The sequence below is a fragment of the Anoplophora glabripennis genome, unplaced genomic scaffold, assembly GCF_000390285.2.
Source record: "Anoplophora glabripennis isolate ALB-LARVAE unplaced genomic scaffold, Agla_2.0 scaffold106, whole genome shotgun sequence".
Taxonomy (NCBI): Eukaryota; Metazoa; Arthropoda; class Insecta; order Coleoptera; family Cerambycidae; genus Anoplophora; species Anoplophora glabripennis.
In genome coordinates this window covers 807,431-829,290 of record NW_019416398.1, presented here as the reverse complement: position 1 = coordinate 829,290, position 21,860 = coordinate 807,431, and the positions used below count along the sequence as shown (strand labels likewise).

General features: G+C 32.0%; 2 non-coding genes across 2 annotated transcripts; both read right to left on the bottom strand.

The window, feature by feature from the left end:
• Nucleotides 1-11,141: 11,141 nt before the first annotated feature.
• Trnad-guc lies at nucleotides 11,142-11,213 on the bottom strand. Its single transcript has one exon. It is a non-coding gene; the product is annotated as a tRNA-Asp (tRNA).
• Nucleotides 11,214-17,221: 6,008 nt separating this feature from the next.
• Nucleotides 17,222-17,295, bottom strand: Trnai-aau. Its single transcript has one exon. It is a non-coding gene; the product is annotated as a tRNA-Ile (tRNA).
• Nucleotides 17,296-21,860: the final 4,565 nt, after the last annotated feature.

Sequence of the window (21,860 nt, the reverse complement as noted above, 5' to 3'; positions counted from 1 at the left end):
TGAATTAACTGCAATGTTGTTGATATTTAATTATGTATGTATGTTGTAAAAACAAGGGCAGGATGATAACAATATTCAACAACGAGAAACATTACAAGTTTTCTACGTAAGCCAAGGTCCAAGAATTGAGTAGATTGTCAACCGTGTTATATTGTTCAACTGATAAATGGTTAATAAAGCTATGCAAAGTCCTACTCTTGGAAATCATCCAAGAAAATCGTGATACCAGGTGTATTAAAATCTCACACAATAATAAAATTATCGTAATTACAAATGCATTGTGCAAATTGATCAAAAACATCTCAAACACATGAATATAATTGAATATGTATAATGAGTAATGAATATAGAATACAAATAAATAAAAGATACACTGATGAAAGTAGTACTTGGCACCAACAATGTCAACTGTACCAAAACTTGTCCTAAATTCAGAAAAATCAATAGCCGTTGTAGAAATATTAGTTTTACTAACAATTAGAACTCCACTACTTCATGAACTCCATTAGAACTCCAAAAAGTTAAAGTTGTCAGGGAATAGCTCAACACTAGATATACCAGTAGTCAACTAATGTTTCGGTTAAGCAAAGTGAGATTAGCATGTCTAATTTAGTGTTTAGGTTCTAGCATTTCGAATAACGAAAATTCAAGTTTACTGCACAGTTGAACTGTTTTAGTTTAAAGAGATGATTTCAGGGAATTTTTAAGTTTATCCTTAATTCCGATTTAACTTTATATATAATTTAATTGTTTGTGTATACAATCAAAAGAAACATAAAATTGTTAAAGCTAACTACTGCCGGATTTAGCTACTTTATATTTACGAATTACATCACGAAGCAACACTTCTTTCTTCAACACTGATGGAACGAGGTTTTTCCTTTGAAGCATCACATTTTTTCAGGCGTAATACTTTAAATTCTTTGGAGAGTTTCATAGTTGGATAAATTAGCCTGAGTAAATTAGAGATTTTAATTTCCTCGTTATTAAGTCTAGAAATTTTATCTGGTCGGGAATTTTCCTCAGAAACTCTAAGGAATATGACGTTAGATTTTTTTAATTGATTCTCTTCAAATTCCTGCAGAAACTCATTGAAGCTAACTCAGAAAATTCGGATTGTAGCTTGAAAAAACAGCCTTAGGTCATTAATATTTTGTCCTAAAACACAACAACTGGAACAATTCCAACTCAAACCTCTTTCCTTCTCATGTATTTTGCTACTTCAGAAAAGCTTAGGCCAACACAACTATGGTATAAACTCAAGTACAGCAAGCAAAGTACATCAAGATACCTCTGGACAGCACAATTACAACAATAGTATATAACTATATAGCATCAGACATGATAAGAATAGTTTAGAATGTCATGCTATGATCTAAAATTAAGTTACTATTATTTGATTCTAGGACTAGGATATTGCAAAAACTGTTGGAGACGTAGTTGAAGATATTGAAGATGCATTGTAACAATTAATAAATGTAATATTATCCAGAACAAAACCAAAGTAGAAAGGTTAAACACAAAAGCAGCGCACACACACAACCGATGGACAAATAGATTATTTTATCATTGTATCATTAAAAATGATCAACATGTTGGCTAGATAGCACTCAGTCAATTTATGGGAGCAGAAATGGTTATGGTTATGCTATTTAACATGATCCAATGATAATTGGATCGAAGTTCAATAAACGGAAGAATGGCGGATATATCAGGTTTCTTATAAAAGTCCATGGACCGACACAAACAGCAATATCAGTATGGTTGGTAAAAACAACATAAGGATTGTCGAGCAGGCTGGAAGACGAGAACACAAATACCTACCCAAGGACATTTCTGTCACCTCATGATATGAGTTTTAAATTGTTTTAAATTTGACTACTAGTGGCTTGTATAATGGGTCACAAGACCTGATCTCATGAAAAGTTTGCTATTCTTTTATTTTTGCTGGGAAATATTAGTTATTCCACGTACTACAAAATTATTTAATATCTTCAATTGCCATATAACTGGTTGCATCTTCAATGTGCAAATTTTACTAATGCAAATATCTCTTTGTTTTCCGTTACATATTATAAAGTAAGTATTGAATATCATAGTACCGTATTCCTATGACCAATAAAAAGAAGTATTTAATTATCGTTTAATCCCATTTAAGTATAAGGAGTTCTCACCCAGACCCCGTTCTATAATTTTAGCTTCTAATTTGCATTGAAATGACTTGCGAGACATGGTTCATTAACTCCAAAATTCCCAGAGCGCAACAATGAAAACCTCAGCGCGATTTCCTGTGACTTTGATGATCAATTGAAATAATTATTGATAAGTAATCTTCTCAAGAATTGGAGGAAACGGCACATCAGTTATTAAATTTTGTATCTCTGTAGAAGGTCGTACGGAGCTAATTGTAATAATTATAAATTTAAATTTTTACCTTCGGTTGTATCGTATAATTTGATTTATTACTGGATTTAGATAGTTTACCTGAAGGGTATCAATTGTGGGAACTTATTTATTTTTTAAAAGTGTGACATCCATGAGTTCTCTATATAAAGTAAACATTCTTTGAGGACATACAGGGTAGAAATGATGCGGATAAGCCATATAAAATTTTGTTCGAAAGTTCTTCATAGAGATAAGGGCACTGAAGTTCCGAATAACAATTAATTTCTACGCTTTAAAAAACATTTTTTTTGTTCATGCAGCATTATGTTATAATAAATGGAAAACTGAAAACCGGAATACATTACGAGAAAATTAGAAAAATATTTTTTTCCGAAATGAATAATAGTTATTTATGATACTAGTGTGTTATGGTATATATGTCACGCTGGGAAATGTTGCTGAAGGAAGATCAACTAAACCGAGAGTTAACCAAACAGAGCAAAATTCGCGTCCTGGCGCCCAACGAGGTACCACGACAGAAGTGAAGAATACTAACCTTAGTAAATCCGCGATACGGCGCTCTATGTAGGGCTATGTTTCCAAGCGAACAGGAGACCTATGCGATGCCACGACAGTATAATAAATTTCAAGCTTCTCGATGTTGAGAAGTGTTTCGAAAAATTCCAAATTTATTCGGAACTCCAGCGCCCTTTATCTATTCAAAGAAATATTTTTAAAAAATGTACATGGTTTTCTCATAATATTTTTGTGAATTCTATAATTATTTATACCTTTGAAGTTTTCTGCTCCAGTTTTCCAAAAATTGGGAAATGTAAGTTACAAGAATTTTAAATATCAACCTAAACATGTACGCACACACCACATTGTGTACTATTGGACGTAAATCTTTCGGTAAGTATAGGATACTAATAAGGTGTTATCTGGTTTTTAATTATTTAAAAATAAAAGATACTAATAGCCTCATCAGCTACCACCACCGTTTATCGTTTTAATGGCAGCATAATTCACTAGATATTAATTTCAGATACGCGTTTTCTTTAACGTCCAATATATCGAATAATATTTCTTCTTGCAAACTAGCGCCATTTTAAATGTAACTCGCTCGTAGACCGCTTTGATAACGTATCATGAACCGATGTCCCATAAAATACAATATGTATATCCAAGTAGTCAAAGCAGCCTACCCAAAAAAAGAAGATGTAGGTACATAAATAAATTCAAGTAAATTAAAAACTTTTGCAGATAGTCGCAAAGCGATGAAATAATTACGGAAAAATAGCATAAATTATACGAATATACGGGGTGTCCCACTAAGGTCGGCGAGGTCGTGTTCCTCAATTTATTATCATTATTTATTTTTTGTTCACTAATTTGCGAATAATTTGATAACAAAAGAAAAGATATCGAACCCTTTTTGGAGTCAAAAGTCAAAATGTAGGTATTTTTATTCTTTTCAAACTAAACTATAAAAAGTTTTATCCTGCTATTCCACTTTTTTAAGAAAACGCGAAACAACCTAAACTTGGATAAATAGCGCCATAAATAACTAAACAGGCTATATCATTTAAACAACACTTTCGTTAGAAATTTTAAACTTATTCATCAATATTTTGTACTGAATTCATTTATGTAAAGAAATCTATAGCATTGCATTTAAAATTTTTGCGAAATATCCATAAAATGGCATTCTTTTGAAATAACGCCATCTACAGGTTTCCATATTGAGGTAAATGACATCACCACGAGATAAAGCATGGAAAGACCTTTTCAACGAGGTATAACACTATGGTCTTTTGATGAGCCAATCCTTAAAAAAATTTATTTTTCTGATTAGACATTATGCATAATGAATCCGGTTATCCATATTTGTACTATTTAATATACCTGAATAGAAAACATTTCTGAGAAAAATTCAACTATATGTTTTGATATGTAGATTGCGCCAACTAGCGGCCCAGCTATTTCTCTTGGTCGATTTATTGATAAGAATTTTTTCCCGAAGGTCTAGGGCCTATGCTTTCCCTAATATCGTTTATCGCACCTCGCCGACCTTAGTGGGACACCCTGTATATACCTAATTATAAAGAGGACAATTTAGTATTTTGACGAAAACGTAATTGTAAATTATATCACATCAGACATATCAATGGAATTAGAAAAATGCTCTGAATGCATGAATAGCTATGCCAATTTCTTCGTTCTCGTAGTCGCCGAAGTTAATACGACTACATATTTGAATTCCCAACAAAAAAGAACCTAACAATGTCTGAGTATAAAAATACACCTTTTTATATTTTTAAGAAAAAGACAAACATCACAATTTTCAGTTTCTCGTAGATATCTTCACAATAAAAAAAGTTCCTCCAAATTTCTCTTCGTCTTCATCAAATTCGGAAATAATTTCATCGAACTTGTGTCTATTAAGATAAAAGAACGTATACATAAACTTTAGTGGCACTGTTAAGTAAATATTTTTTTGCATTAAACTTGAGGGACAATTAAATGGCAAAATGAATTATCACTTTTATCACAGTCTGGTGAACTTGTATTTGGAAGATTAAGTTTGCAGACGTCAATATAACTAGAATGGACAGTTTTTTTTTAAATAAATTAATAGATGGAATCGCTGAAACAAACATCAATTATATTTGAAACACCTCGGAACAATGAACTTCTTTTTTTCATTTTGTTACATTCCTTAAACCAAACTTTTACGCAAATAAATTCTAAATGATTTTTCATGGCGGTGAATTTTGAATTAAGTATCTTCAAATTTAAGAGAAGTATCAAACAAAGGAATTTTTAATGTTATCATCTAAATTTTTTAGGAATGCTCAATTCGATTATTCCTTTATATGAAAATATATCATAATCACAAATTCGAGTATTATGGATTATGAATTAATGAAATTTGAAATTTCAGTGGCAATTATTAAATGGCAGATTATATTCCTGAAAAAATTCCTGAAGTGATTTTTCAAAACATGACTCACAGCAGGCTATGAATTACCTACTAGATTATCAAAACAGGTCAGTATATATTATAGAAGGCCGCTATAGTTAAATAGTCATTAAAATTGTGATAAACCTTAATAGGCCACATTGTACGTGACACATCACTTAGGGTAACCGTAATTACCTATATTAACCGAAAATCTACAAAATCATCGACAATATTCTAAGAACGAGACGAAAGATAATTTCTATTAGGTATACCAAAGTTTAATTATAAAAACTTCGTTAAATACTCTTTAATTATATTCCATAGTACACACAATATCGAAAAAACTATGTCAGAGCTTTTGGTTCCTTATGACTCTTAATGAGACCATGGTAAGTGAGGTTGTTGGTCGAGGATGTCATGTCAACAATGATTATGACGATGACGATGATGATGATGATGATGACGACGATGATGATGATGATGATGATGCTGATGATGATGATGCTGATGATGATGATGATTTCAGGAAAATCGACAATCGACAAGTGTTACTAGAGAACTCACTCAATGATCCCACCTTCTCTAGAAAAAAGAAGATAATGATAAGTAAACTTAGATATCCCATATCGAAACAATTACAAATTGACTTTGCAGGAGGGTCTTTGGGATGATGTGGTAGTTAATCCTAAAGTTACTCTGGTGGCTTTATACTACTGTTATTAGGCCCTCTTTCTCTTATCCTTAGTGGCTTAAATAAATTACAGCAAATGGCATGGGTCAGCTCTCTTACCCTTTCGAAAACTATATCTTATGGTTGGGAGAGAAGCAAGAGGGACCTCATACTGGCTGACGGGAAAAGAGTTGGCTTTCTTTAAACTCACTCGGATAGATATCTAAACGCTAAGTCTCATTTCCACCTAGTCCAGAAACAATTAATTCACCAAGCGAGAATGGATCCATATGCAAACCGAACTACTTAGAAACTACAACACTTACAATCTGCTCTTAGAAGAAACAAATACAAGAACAGCAATATCGAACAAACCATCAGAAAAACATTGAAGGAAAATGAGGAATATCCGGCAATAACATTATCTACTGTATATGCAAGAGAGCACTTATAAAATAGGCAACATCTTAAGCAAATAAGCATTATTAACACCATTTACAACACCTCATGGAAGACGATCTGCAGAACTCATTTTCTCCAAAAGCTATAAAAAGAATGTTTTCTATGTATATATGGAAAACCAGACTTTGGATGTAGGGAAGGAGACACATCAGTACGAGGTTAAAGAAGCATAAGCTTCACTTGAAGAATAGCAACGTAGAAAGATTAGCAGTTGTGCAGGGTTTGTGATGTAGGTACCTAAATAGCATCAGAATCCTAATGAGAAAGAGAGGGAAGATTTTCTATAGTCTCTATAGGAAGGCAATAGAAATCCAAAATCAAATCGAGATAATTACAATCTAGAGAAGGGGTACCTGGAATTTGGAAATTATATCTGCAAAAATCAAGGGTCAGATACACTGGGACATCATGGATTAGCTAAGAAATCTTAAAATATTAAGAAACCTAAAACCGACAACGGGGCAATCACCTCGGAGTTTGTTAAGCCTTCCGCCACGGAAATAAAGTTAACAATGTAATCTATTAATGGAAAATTGTATCAAAAAGCAATCAAATATTGAGGCAGCTACCCTTTTACTAAAGGGCCCATGGGTTAACACAAATTGGAACTAACTAATGATATTGGTAGCCTTATTTTTATTCAGTTTGTTGTCAATAGTGGGAAGATTAGAGGCCAAATTTCAAAGAAAAACAGCAAATTTTCTCAATTGTCGACGTTTCGTCACTTATCGTGACATCCTCAGGACACTNTCGGAAATAATTTCATCGAACTTGTGTCTATTAAGATAAAAGAACGTATACATAAACTTTAGTGGCACTGTTAAGTAAATATTTTTTTGCATTAAACTTGAGGGACAATTAAATGGCAAAATGAATTATCACTTTTATCACAGTCTGGTGAACTTGTATTTGGAAGATTAAGTTTGCAGACGTCAATATAACTAGAATGGACAGTTTTTTTTTAAATAAATTAATAGATGGAATCGCTGAAACAAACATCAATTATATTTGAAACACCTCGGAACAATGAACTTCTTTTTTTCATTTTGTTACATTCCTTAAACCAAACTTTTACGCAAATACATTCTAAATGATTTTTCATGGCGGTGAATTTTGAATTAAGTATCTTCAAATTTAAGAGAAGTATCAAACAAAGGAATTTTTAATGTTATCATCTAAATTTTTTAGGAATGCTCAATTCGATTATTCCTTTATATGAAAATATATCATAATCACAAATTCGAGTATTATGGATTATGAATTAATGAAATTTGAAATTTCAGTGGCAATTATTAAATGGCAGATTATATTCCTGAAAAAATTCCTGAAGTGATTTTTCAAAACATGACTCACAGCAGGCTATGAATTACCTACTAGATTATCAAAACAGGTCAGTATATATTATAGAAGGCCGCTATAGTTAAATAGTCATTAAAATTGTGATAAACCTTAATAGGCCACATTGTACGTGACACATCACTTAGGGTAACCGTAATTACCTATATTAACTGAAAATCTACAAAATCATCGACAATATTCTAAGAACGAGACGAAAGATAATTTCTATTAGGTATACCAAAGTTTAATTATAAAAACTTCGTTAAATACTCTTTAATTATATTCCATAGTACACACAATATCGAAAAAACTATGTCAGAGCTTTTGGTTCCTTATGACTCTTAATGAGACCATGGTAAGTGAGGTTGTTGGTCGAGGATGTCATGTCAACAATGATTATGACGATGACGATGATGATGATGATGACGACGATGATGATGATGATGATGATGCTGATGATGATGATGATTTCAGGAAAATCGACAATCGACAAGTGTTACTAGAGAACTCACTCAATGATCCCACCTTCTCTAGAAAAAAGAAGATAATGATAAGTAAACTTAGATATCCCATATCGAAACAATTACAAATTGACTTTGCAGGAGGGTCTTTGGGATGATGTGGTAGTTAATCCTAAAGTTACTCTGGTGGCTTTATACTACTGTTATTAGGCCCTCTTTCTCTTATCCTTAGTGGCTTAAATAAATTACAGCAAATGGCATGGGTCAGCTCTCTTACCCTTTCGAAAACTATATCTTATGGTTGGGAGAGAAGCAAGAGGGACCTCATACTGGCTGACGGGAAAAGAGTTGGCTTTCTTTAAACTCACTCGGATAGATATCTAAACGCTAAGTCTCATTTCCACCTAGTCCAGAAACAATTAATTCACCAAGCGAGAATGGATCCATATGCAAACCGAACTACTTAGAAACTACAACACTTACAATCTGCTCTTAGAAGAAACAAATACAAGAACAGCAATATCGAACAAACCATCAGAAAAACATTGAAGGAAAATGAGGAATATCCGGCAATAACATTATCTACTGTATATGCAAGAGAGCACTTATAAAATAGGCAACATCTTAAGCAAATAAGCATTATTAACACCATTTACAACACCTCATGGAAGACGATCTGCAGAACTCATTTTCTCCAAAAGCTATAAAAAGAATGTTTTCTATGTATATATGGAAAACCAGACTTTGGATGTAGGGAAGGAGACACATCAGTACGAGGTTAAAGAAGCATAAGCTTCACTTGAAGAATAGCAACGTAGAAAGATTAGCAGTTGTGCAGGGTTTGTGATGTAGGTACCTAAATAGGGAAGATTTCATACATATTATTTGTCACTGCATCTGTTTGTCAGTGTATAGATACAAACACATGAGGTCAGCATTTCTGTCACTTCACGACATCAATGAGACTTCTACAGAACTAGTGCTTATACACGCCTGTTCTAAACTCTCCTGCTAGCGGCATGCACAATGGATCACAAGACGTAATTGCTTCCATAATAACTAAGAAAATATTTTTTTAAGACTTAACAATAGTAATTGTCGCAGGGGAATATCTAAATATTAAAAGTACAGAAGTAGTGCAAGATATGTACCTATAATGCAAAATATAAAGGGGTTTTAAATAAAATGACGGAAAATATCTTACAATTAGACTTATTCATGTTTTTTGCTATACTTAAATGTTGTATTTAAGAGCCTACCCGGTAAACATCTTTCATTTCTTCTTTCTTCTTCAAATTGTAGGTAGGTCTTTTCAACTACTACAAATATACCAAATGCTGTGAATAAAATTAAACTTTGCATGAAGGTTTTATATTCTGTCTTGAAATTTCCCTTTATATAAAACTTTTAACGCCAATTTCACGTTAGGTACATTTTTAATTCCTTTATGCAAATCGCTGAACGTTTACCACTAACGGAATAGGAGACACTAATTAGAAGTTGGATTCATCTTCCGGTGTGCTCGTCTCGTGTATTTAGACACGATCTCGAGCAATCGGATGACCATTTTTTCAGGTTCGCCACAGTAATCAACGTTCCTTCCTCATGCAAACATAAAGGACTGTTTTCGGTCAATTGCCACTAACGGTAAGTCACCGCGAACAGACTGATGCGGATCTACCAATATTCCATTCATAGAGGTACTAAATAAGACTCAATCAAACATTCATGCTTACTTATTCGCCGCGATTCGACATCCTGCATTTTTTTATTCAGGAAACAGTAAATTGTATTTATTTCGGTTTTGAAAATCCAAGAAGTAGGTTGGTCTCAACTCGGATATAATTATTGAGCGGCAAAATTGCGGAATTCACTTTTTCAATTAATTTGTCTGAATTTTTACTTTGTACTCTGTTAGTGGCAACGAATAAAATAGGTTTTGGAGACGTCTTCTTCAAATTTGTTGTTAATCGAAGACGCTTTTCAAATCCAAATATACAAATCAAATTTCAGAAAAAACGTACCATAAGTCCTAAGGCAACTGTATTCTGGCAATATCACACATCGTTTGTTGGAATGTACAGGTTATTAAAATAAATTTCTTCTTTTAAACGAATATTGGTAATATCTCCGAAAATAACGACCATTATTGTATACAGGGTGTTTTTAGGAGATGTACATACTTCAGTATGTCATTCTACGTTCAATTTTAAGTGAAAAATTTCCTATGAACTTCTGGAAATGCTTCGTTTAGGATACACAGGATGTCAAATTTAAGAAAATTAATTATATTTTCTTTAATAGCTCTCGACTACTTTGAGTTAAATTCATGAAATTTTGTATGCGATGGTTTCTTGGGACGGGAAATTTGAATTTTATGGTCGATTGGCTGTATCTCCCAGAGGGCGCCACAAGCGACCATTAGGATCCTTTTAAATCGCTTCAACTTTTTTGTGCCACGGTGTATGTCATTTCGGAATAGAAAAATATTCTCCCCTTTCTCTTCTGCTTAAGAAATGCACACCTTATTGAAGTCTCTAGGAGCATGCAAATTATGTATATTAGAGTGCTAATTATGTATCAACTTCGTCAGTAGAAAGCATCATTGGAACTAGTTGACGATTAGCGTTGATCTATTCACAAAATTTTTGTGAAAATTGCGAAAATAAAATCTCTTAAAAAATGTACAAAACCTGACAACAATAATTTCGATTCACTCTGATACATAATTTGAGTGTATCATCTTTCGTGTTGTTACATTTGAAAAAATTAGAACTCATACAATAAAATTTATGTAACAAGGCTTTTTTATTTTAAATATTCTCTAATAAAAATATCCATTATTAAATAAAAAAAAGGCCTCCCCGGCGGGGAATCGAACCCCGGTCTCCCGCGTGACAGGCGGGGATACTTACCACTATACTACCGAGGACTTGCAATTATTGCTACTAATAACATATTTTATCACAAAGGTTTTCGATATAATTATTAAGACTCAAGAAGGAATATATTTACCAAATTAAAATCTTATACGACAAAAATATTAAGAATAATGTTTTTAGTATTAAAAGGGAATTACAAATTGACCAGTGGCACGCGTATATTTTTTAACCACTTCCTACGCGCATGAAAACGAAAATAATAATAATAATTTGGATGTTTTCTAAGCCTATGATCAAGGAGTTATTTCTTGAAATATTTTAAACCAACGTCTAAAGCATTGAAACGGCTGGTTTCAGAGATACAAGATGTTGAATTAAAAAATATATAGGTATACATATTATTGAATAATCATCTCCGAACATCTCTGAAAGATTAATGAAGCTTTGGTTAATTAAATTCACAGAATACTTGTTAATGGTGGAGATACTAATAGGCGCTGGCTCGAAGGACCGAAATTGGATAAGTGTATTTAATTTCTGATGTTATTTCTGAGATAAAAGGTTGTTTGACTTTATTCCAAAAAACGAACAATTTTCTATTCGTTACTTTTCTATTTTAAAATAAGTATATTAAAAAATAAATTCAAACTATCTCCAAAACTAATAATTTCACAAAAAAATATATCTAATGTAATGTAATGTAAAGGAATTATTTGTTCTAAATACAATTTTAAATACAGAGTGGTCATCAAATATGCCAAAAATTAGCTGCTCCCCTCTTCAGATCACTGAAGATGTCTTCAACAATTATTTTTTTACATTTGTGCACTGTATTTCAAATTGTATTTGGAACGAAAAGCTATTATTTTTTTCTAAAATGAATAGTTTTAGAGTTCTTTTATCTGTGTGATATATATGCTTATTGGAATACATCTTTTTCCTAAGAAATACCTTTGCCAATTCTTAATGACAGTATCCCCAAGTATCCCCATCATTGGTTAACATATGTGTAAACCAATTCATCTTATTTTTGCTTTCATTTTTAGTTATTACCGCAAATTTCGTCCACATGCACCAAACTTCCACAGATTACCTTATACGAGTGTAAATGTGATACCTTTTGAACACCCTGTATTTTGTGACCAGTGACTTTAGATCCTTACTTCATTAGGTCCCTCTGACCTAAAATGATCCAAGAAACAATCTCCTGTAGTTATAATATGGATTTAAACATCTTAAACAGCAACTTTTGCTAAACTTACTTATTACCATAATGAAATGGAAATTACATACGACTACCTTGTGGGTTCTAAGCGCTCTTAATCTCAAATGCACGTACTTAATGATAACTCCTAGGTAGAAGAAATATTAACACGTTTTAATTCTGAACCAGCAAAAATTACAACTGCCATTTTAACCTGCACCTTTGTCCTATGACCGACGACCTCAACCATGAAATATATCTAAATTTTGCCTGTCCGCGTAAAATCTGGTGACTCATTTGAAGTTAGTGTTAAAATTACACAGCACAACAAAAGATTTCGTGGCCAAGCGACCATTACCTTTTACTGTTTTAAACATTTTTTGCAAAATTTAAATAAACTCCTTGCCAAGTTCTTGTGGGAACGCATTTCTTAAATTGCAATAAACCACAGCAATCTAGAACCAGCTCTTAATATTAGACCTGTTATGGTTACGTACACCATCTTATGTTAATGGCTCCGGCAGCAGCACTTTCAGAGAGTGAAACCAGAAAGGACACCTCATTTAATTATTATACCGCGCGGAAGAAAAGTGTGGAATAAATTCATTATTTCCTAAACAATGAAGCTTTATACTGGTAGCATCCTCGGACACAATAATTTTGTATTTTTCCATGTTGAATAGTTTGCGTTATCGAAATTGTTTTTAAATAGAACTCTATATTCAGGTTCCGTAGATGTGATGATTTTAGAAATAATGAATATGTTCGTCTGTTGGTTTAGATTAATATTGATACAATTGATTATTCGTAGTAAAATGGTGCTAATAATTCCAGAAATATTGGAAGGCAAAAAACGTCGAATAAGTTTATTTAATTTGTGCAAAAAAATGGTTGTAATTATGAACATTTAATTAATTAGTTTCTTTCGTTCAATTGTTCGTAAAAATAAAAACCTTTGTAATAAATTTAACGAATCAATTATATAAATATTGACCTAAACTAACCCATTTCAAAGGGAAATGCCGCTATTCGCATATTTCTACAAATCATTGCTTCTTATTTCTTATCTCAAAAGTTTGACGAATTAATCAGAAACTTATGTGTTACAAGAGTTTGGCTAAAAATTATAGCAGGGCTGTATTAACCTATAGTGGGACCAAGGGCTGCAAGATCTACGGAGGCCCTTTTTCTAAAAAAAAAAAAATTCACGCATCAGCGATATACCGATATAAAATATAAAAACCAGGTATCTAAAAGGTTTTTTTACATATTTTCCTGTAAAAAAGCAAACTAACTTCGCATAACAAGCTATAAATTAATTTAAAACATAATTGGTGTACAAACAATACAAACGAAAATGTTAAAGAAGTTGAAATAATTGATGACTGAAGCAACATTCAACATTCATAATAGTCCAGGAGATAGAGCATTCGAGGCGTTTGTATTTTAAGTCGTCTATTTTGTTGTACAGAAAAATCCCTAATATTGTGTAGAACAAGAATCCGAGTTTGCCTATTCCAAAAAACCATTGCTAAATTCAAGGGAACAACAAACATACAAAAAAACGAAAAATTACCCGTTTTTCGACATATTTTTCCCTGTAACATCGAAAGTAAGCACTAAATAAAAAAAAGTAATTCTTTATTTTTTTGTTTATTTGACGATTTCCTACTTACACCAACTGCGAATCAAAAAAATTTAATTTTGCATTAACAATGGACAAAAAATAGTAGAAAATCATATGTATATTTGGAGAAATTTTTAAAATATGTATAAATATTGATAAAACTTTGTGAACAAATAGTAAGACATATGTGCCCCTGAATTTAGCAATGGTTTTTTGGAATAGGCAAACTCGGATTCTTATTCTACATAATATTTGAGATTTTTCTGTACAATAAAATAGATAACTTCAAGCAGAAACTCTAAAGCCTACTTTTACTGCTCGATCGCTTGGACTATAAGTAAGTAATATGCAGATTTTATCCTAGTTAATATTCGAGTTATTAAAAAAATATTTTAAAATAATTTAAATTAAATAATTAAAATATGTTAAAAATAAAAATACATACTTAGTGATAACTATAACATGTACTTATACTTATTTTTTATTTCTTTATGAATTTACTCAATGAATACGATTTGTTATAAAATATCCAGTTCCATAAATCCATAAATCCATAATATCCATAAATCTATGATACAATAGGGAATAGGGTGTATCTTGGCTCATTTTATACCAAAAAGAGATAAAATGTGGTGAAATATAAAAAAATATATTTATTCAAATATCTTTGAAGATGTTTGATCCACAGAAAACTCATGGGCTACTAAATTATCTAATTAACCCTAATTATTTATTTATTTTTTGGCTTAAGGCCATATGGACCTAGGAACAAACTCTGAAGCTACGACAGATTTAAAAAACACCCTGTAGACATTATTGTCTAAAAATTTACTTTGAGTTTACTTTGAATAATATGCTGTATTACAAATATCTGACCACAACTTTTTTGTAGTTATTTTTATTTAACAACAAATTCCAAGCAGTATCTCTTGACACACTTGCTTATTGACCTTTGTTTTTAATTTACTGTTTTTCAATTATTCAAATTGTGGTTTAGCATAAATGTATGAGCCGAAGAAAAGGTAAAGGAAAGCAGAAAAAAACAACCATATTTTTTATGCTTTTTATTAAAACATGGCATCATAAGCCAAGTAGTTAAAATCTGCTCTATAAAATAAAGAATTATTCTTTTAAGATGACATAATATATACACTTACCACCGGAAATAGTATATTGTGTACCTGTAGTAAAAGCAATACATTCCAGGACGACAGTGCATTGAGTTCGGAAATGTACTTTTACTAAATATAAGTGGTACTAGGTACTTTATTAATGCATACCTAACATTTCTTCATAGAATCTAATTGCTTATAAAATCGCCCCAAACCACCCGTCCACCCGTTCTAAAATCCAAAGTACATTGTTATGTGAAAAATGGTTCAGATGAAAGTTACTGGTCTCCAAGGGGCACATATTGTCGTGACCTTGTATGTGACCTTGAAGGTAATTTCAAGGTCAACTTAGTCTTTTTAAATGGAAACCCTTATTTTCAACCCCGGATTCGGAAAAAGCGGTAAACTCTACGTTCAAATGATGTATCATGTGTGGGATCCATTTGACTCCCCCTCCCCAAGGTCACGTGAAGGTCGAAAGAACATGTCAAGGTCTTATGGGTTTTTGGAGTAGCGAACTATTATTTCGACGCTAGAAATAAGAGAGCATAGATCTATTCTGTTATTATGATCTTATATGTGACCTTAAGGTCAATGGTCAAGGTCAGGTAGAGGTCAAGTCATTATTCCGGCTGTAATTTTTTATTTTCGACGATGGAATAGAAGGGACTCACAATTTTTTAGTGACCTCAAGATCAAGGTCACTAAGTAGTACCATCACGTATCTACTCAAAAACTGTTACTCCCTCTGATTCCGTAGTTAAAAATAAAAACTTACAGTCAAAATCTACATTTGACCTTGAACTGATCTTGACCATTTACCTTGAGGTCCCGGTCAATGCCATATTCGGATGCAGAATTTTCTGCTCCTTCCATTTCCTTGGTCGAAAAGGAGGGTCGCCATTTAAAAAACTGATTTGATCTTGATATGACCTTAAACCTTGACCTTGACCTCAAACATTTTGTCCTCGCCATTTATCCCAAAAATGCTTTCCTGCAAAGATTTTTGGGGGTTTCCATACTTTTGACTAACCCTGTACAAATAAACTAGACATAGCATATAAAATATTTAGAGGGGGGAGAGACAAAGAGAAATTTGCCAATAGTAATACCTAATATTGTCGAAGAAGAAACAATTAACAGCAATAATGTTGCCGACTTTTCGAATAAAGTTCGGCCAACTGCAAAACATCTATAAATATAAACAAATAGTTAGGAAACGATTAATATGTGCAATTCGTTCAATAAATGTTATAATTACTAAATACTGCATTTTGTGAGTTGGTATAAAATACAGATAAAAAACGACCTAAAATATTAGAATACGGTGTTTTGGGGTCTAAAATTGGTCCAAAAAAGTATATATACATTTCCGAACGATTTCAGAAACAAAAATACGGCTACGAAAAATCGACCTATCAAGATTGTTTACTAAAATCTCACGTGACAACGTCTCTTCTACTATAGAAATGTGGGTACCAGATTACTAAAATATAGCACTTACACTCGCATTATATTGTGTAATTATATAACCGTTAAGATAGTTACGGTTTGCTGTACCTCCCATGGAAAAAAATTGTGACGCCTGTGAAAAATACAGAATAAGTACTCTCAATTTTCTCACTCAGTGAAAGACTAATGTTTTTAAAATTAAAAAAAAACTACTCGCTATCCCACCATTGTTGCTCCAAATTGTTTATCTTCAAAATAAGAATACTGACGACTGATCTGTTGACTCCTTAACTGTGTTCTGGTAAGCTAAAATTATGTCATTAGAGGGTTATTAATTACATTTGAGAAAAACTGGATGTGGTGTGTGTACAGGATGTGCCTGAAATTAAAACCTATACTTACAATTGAATATACTAATATATTGATATTATTAATATATTTAAGTTACATTTGAGTTAATATGCTAATTGTAAAGAAACACGTTTTGTGAAAAATATTATTTATTATTAATGATTATCTAATGAATGTTTTGTAAATATTATATCAGTATGAAAAATCATGTGTAACAAGAATTAAATTCATTTTAAAATATACAAAATATGCAAATAAATAGAAGAAAAAGGAAATTCAAAAGATAATTATAATTTAAATGAAAAAAAACTATGGCCCATGGGGGGATCGAACCCACGACCTTCGCGTTATTAGCACGACGCTCTAACCAACTGAGCTAATGGGCCAGTTGTTTTTTATACTGTTATGCAGGTATATTAGGTATTTTGATGTTTTACATAAAAAATATATTCTGTAAGTTATTTTTACATTAATATCTCTTCTAAAATATTCTACAATTACTTTCTAGATTATACAGTGATACAGTAAAAGTCAACTCCTTTTAAAAACAAAAATGATTAAATTAATCATATATTCCCTTAAAATATTTGCTCCAAAAATTAGTGGTCAATCATTTCTTAATGTGATTTTATTTATGTACTACAAAAATCTGTCTCTCATAGGAGTAGTTATAACTGGTGATACAACGCCTCAAAGTAAGAAAAAAGTGGTCAGGAAATATTTAGTTTGCGAGATATTAGATGTTAAAATTAAAAATGCTGAAAATGGTTCATTGAATTTATTTAAAACGTTCGAAAGTAATCGGATTAAATGTATACCATTATTTCACGTTTTTGTCCTTTTTAAGAGATTTGGACTAGAACAATTCAATAACAGGTGGCCTACGTAAAGTATTGCCCCATGTTTCTTCATTCTATTATTTCACATATTTAAGACAAAACTTGAAAATTTTGACTTTTTACACAAAAAAACGTATCTTGCGTTAATTATTTAATGAGTTTGATAGGCGCCCGCGCCCCTAAGAAAGTTTTCTGCTAAAGGTAAAAAATAATATTAATTTTTATATAATGTGTAGAAAATTTCTAGTATATGTTCATTCGGCCAACAACATGTTTTAATCATTCATGTCCAATTTTATCATGTTGATGGTAAATTTTGGTTATGACATATCAAAAAACATTTACATTTTCATTAAAATATATTACTGCTCGGCAAGAACCAACGGGAAGGTGTGAACATATCCTTGCCAGGAAAGGATGAGGAAAGGTTATTAGTTTAAGTTAGAAAAGTTATTAAATAAAAATAATCAACAATAAACTAATTCCGCATTGCTGCTCTGCACTGCTAGGCAATTTGTCAACAACTGAAATTTATGGCCGGTCGCACAGTGCGGTTGTGTTTGTCCGCCGTTTGCCCGCGAGCACTTTCTTCAACTGGGCGTATACATTTCTACCATCTCCACGTTTGGTTCGACCAGACCTGTATATGCGTATGGCTAAATAAATATGGGAACAAGTTTTTCAAATATTTCAGTGTCGAGTTGCTGCGTAGCGACCGAACCTGGTACATAGGTACTGCCTAGCTCTTTGGTCTTCACTTGAGATCGGAAAGACTATAATAAAATTTAGTTCTCCTCTAAACGAAAATACAAATTTGAAAGTTCTGTTCTTAAATAGGTAAAAAATATTACACCAAAAAATTTGACGTCCTCTTATCTGCATTCCCTGACTAATTTTAGTTCTTAATTACTATTTTGACTTGTTAAAGATAAAAAAATACCGGTCTAAATTCTCATTTTTCTCAACGTTAAGAGTTTTGGATATTAAATATATCCAAAAAAAAATCATATTTTGGGAATTAAGTATTTACGAACCCATATTTCTCTTATTTTGCCACAACAATAATGTGTTAAGACTGTTAAGAAGAATTGTTTCTACGTTATAAAACCTTTAATTGACAGATTACCTTAAAATTTTTTGCAACATTTCTAATTCTATATTACAGCCTTTTTTACATCTATCATTGTATTGCAATGGGTAATTTCAGCAAATCCATTTTAAATTTAACCATTATTAATTCGTAAATTTCAAAATAAAGATCTGCAATTATACAAAGCCTTAGTTCAAAGAATATGAAATAAGAGTCTAAGTTGGTATTTTATTCTGTTTAAACAACCCTTTGTCACAACAATGTATTCATATCGAACATCGCGAAGAAATAACATTTTACTGTTCCGAATAATGGTAAAATCTTTCACAATGGTGAGGATTTCTTCCGGTTGGTCAGTTATGTTAGGAAACAACTTCCACAGTTGAAATAACAGTGAGTTAAGTCACATCCTCGTTTAAGAATTTACCTTGATGCAGGGACATAGGAAATTATCTGAGAAGTACGTTATTAAATTAATAATGCATGCCGACTTTTGTCATTTCCAAAAACGCATTTCGCATAACAATTAGTTTTTAGCTGTTTTCTGAATTATCTGTTAGTTGTGATTCTTGCACTGGATAACAATTATTTACACGACTAAAGTAAATAGCTTTTAGCTTTTAGCAAAATAAGCTTTACAGCAATCCACTTGGATGTAAGTGCATACTCATGAGTAACTAAAAAAGTCTAAAACAGTCATTCTAATTAATTAAGAAAAATAGAATTGAATTGAAACGGTTAAATTACAAAAAATTATTAGATATCTCCTGTTATACGTACCGCTAATTTGTCAATAGTCATAAACTTTTTCAGTAAAAACAAATATAAAATCGTGTCTGTTGTGTAATACATAAAATTTAAAAGGACTGGCCATATGGCCTTGCACTAAAGGGGCAATTAACTTTTACATATAGTCGTTTTATGAATGTGTTCTTTGAAACAATTTTACGAGCTTGATCGTAAGAAATTCATTCCATTCACTTTAAAAGCATGGAAAACTATATTTAATATGCTGCAGAATATGGAGGCATTTCAAAAAGTAAGTAACAAGAAACTGAGAATACTTCATTAGAGAGCAGAACTAATATTTTTAGAATTATGATTATGGCGGAATAATGTTCAATATGGTCCAAGACATGTTAGGGATTTTTTAATTTCAATTTCTTAAAAGGAAGGAAAACATTGTTAGTGATTTGATTGCGATTGTAGTGATTTTGATAGTAATGAATTTCGTGCCTTGCAGTTTCTTATTCTCAGAGATTTTTACATTTCCTTAATTAGGTAAAAAAAAATCAATTTAAGATTATTACTAAACATCGGAAACTGTGGCGACAATCAAATAAATTAACAGTCGTAATTTATACCATGCTAGTAAGCGACAATACTCGTTGTAGTAGCAGACATAGGCCAAATCTGTGACCTCGGTAAATGTTAAATAGTCATTTTCGTTTTTGAAATGGGTATTTACTTACCTATTGCCAGAGACGATTAACCGCGGAACACTTCGGACAACTGTTAATTACATATTTTCTGCAATCGCTTTCCTTCTAAGTAAGAAATGATTATTTTATTAAGGTTTGCTGGTACTTATTATTACGTACTATACCTACAGTCCGTACGATATCTGTTGAGATAGAATTCCAAGAAGACCCCTGCCTCACTTTCTTGGAATTAACCGCGTTCGACACCCGAGGTAGAAAGACATTGACGACGTGGCGTTCACCATAGCAGCTTGCAGTGCATACTGTGTTTTGCTGTTACTAAGGCGTGTTTCTTTCTGTTAATTTTCAGTGTAATTTCTTATTAAAATAAACCAGTGGAGGTGAAAAATAAAAGAAAAGAATTTAATTTTCAGTCGAAGAATATCGTGTTTATATTTTAATATTCTGAAAATAACCTGGAAAATTTCATGGTACGCCCCTGTCGCAGTAAATTGTTACAGTAGTTTCGATAACTCAACTTTATTGGCTTTTCTTGAAATTCTGTCTCGACAAATATTGTACGGACTATATATTTGATGGTAAGTTCCATGTGAAGCGTTTAATGTAGAAAAACAGACACCGCCCCTTTTTGTTTCATACTATCGTGCAAATACTTACATATATACCTATTCTTACAATTAAGCTTAGTGCACGTGCATAGTCTAACAGAGCCGGCGTGGGGGTCGGTGGCCTTCACAGCTGACTCGCGTTTTAATATGTTCAGTTATTTACGGAACCTTGTAGTAGTTGGTGTTGGGATACCTTTCTTTTTTACGTCTGCTGTAAATTGTATTCACCGTGTGTATTTAAATAACTATTTATAAATATACAGGGTGTTAAAAAAGAGTGTAAAATATTTCAGGAGATAATAGTACGAACCAAAATAATAATATAATTTACATTAATATAATTACATAATATAATTTACATTAACAACTATAAGTTATGGGGAAAAGTGAAGTAAAATGCCAAAAGAGAAAAAAAATAGACGGGAATTATTTCAAATGTGGTTTGACAGTTTGAAGGTTATAGGGACATACGTATTAAAGGAAATCACCTGTTTTGTAGTCTGTGCGAACGCATTGTAAATTCTTGTTACAAAACTAAAGTGACAAGACATTTGAAGAGCCATGCCTCGTCCAGCGCTGAAGACTGTATTTTTCTATGAACTAACAGACGCTTTTCTATCAAGCAATATTCAATTAAACAAACTAGAGAACCCAAGTTCCGTTAATTCCGTAAATTGGAATCACATGGACTATCCCTAAATCAACAATTTCATATAATGGATGATGTACAAAAAAATATATACGAAGCTAATAATATACACCCAGTCAGTAGTATGATAAAGAAAAAATGCAAAGAGTGTTGGAAAAAATCCAGCATACACCACTTTGGAAAACATATGTAATGTTTTATCTGGTACATATCAGGAGTTACCAGCAAATATTTTAATATACATATACTCGTAGTTCATGCTTCAACAATTTCTCATACTGTCCGCTGTCAACAGTAGACGTTGAACGGTCATTTTCCCTACA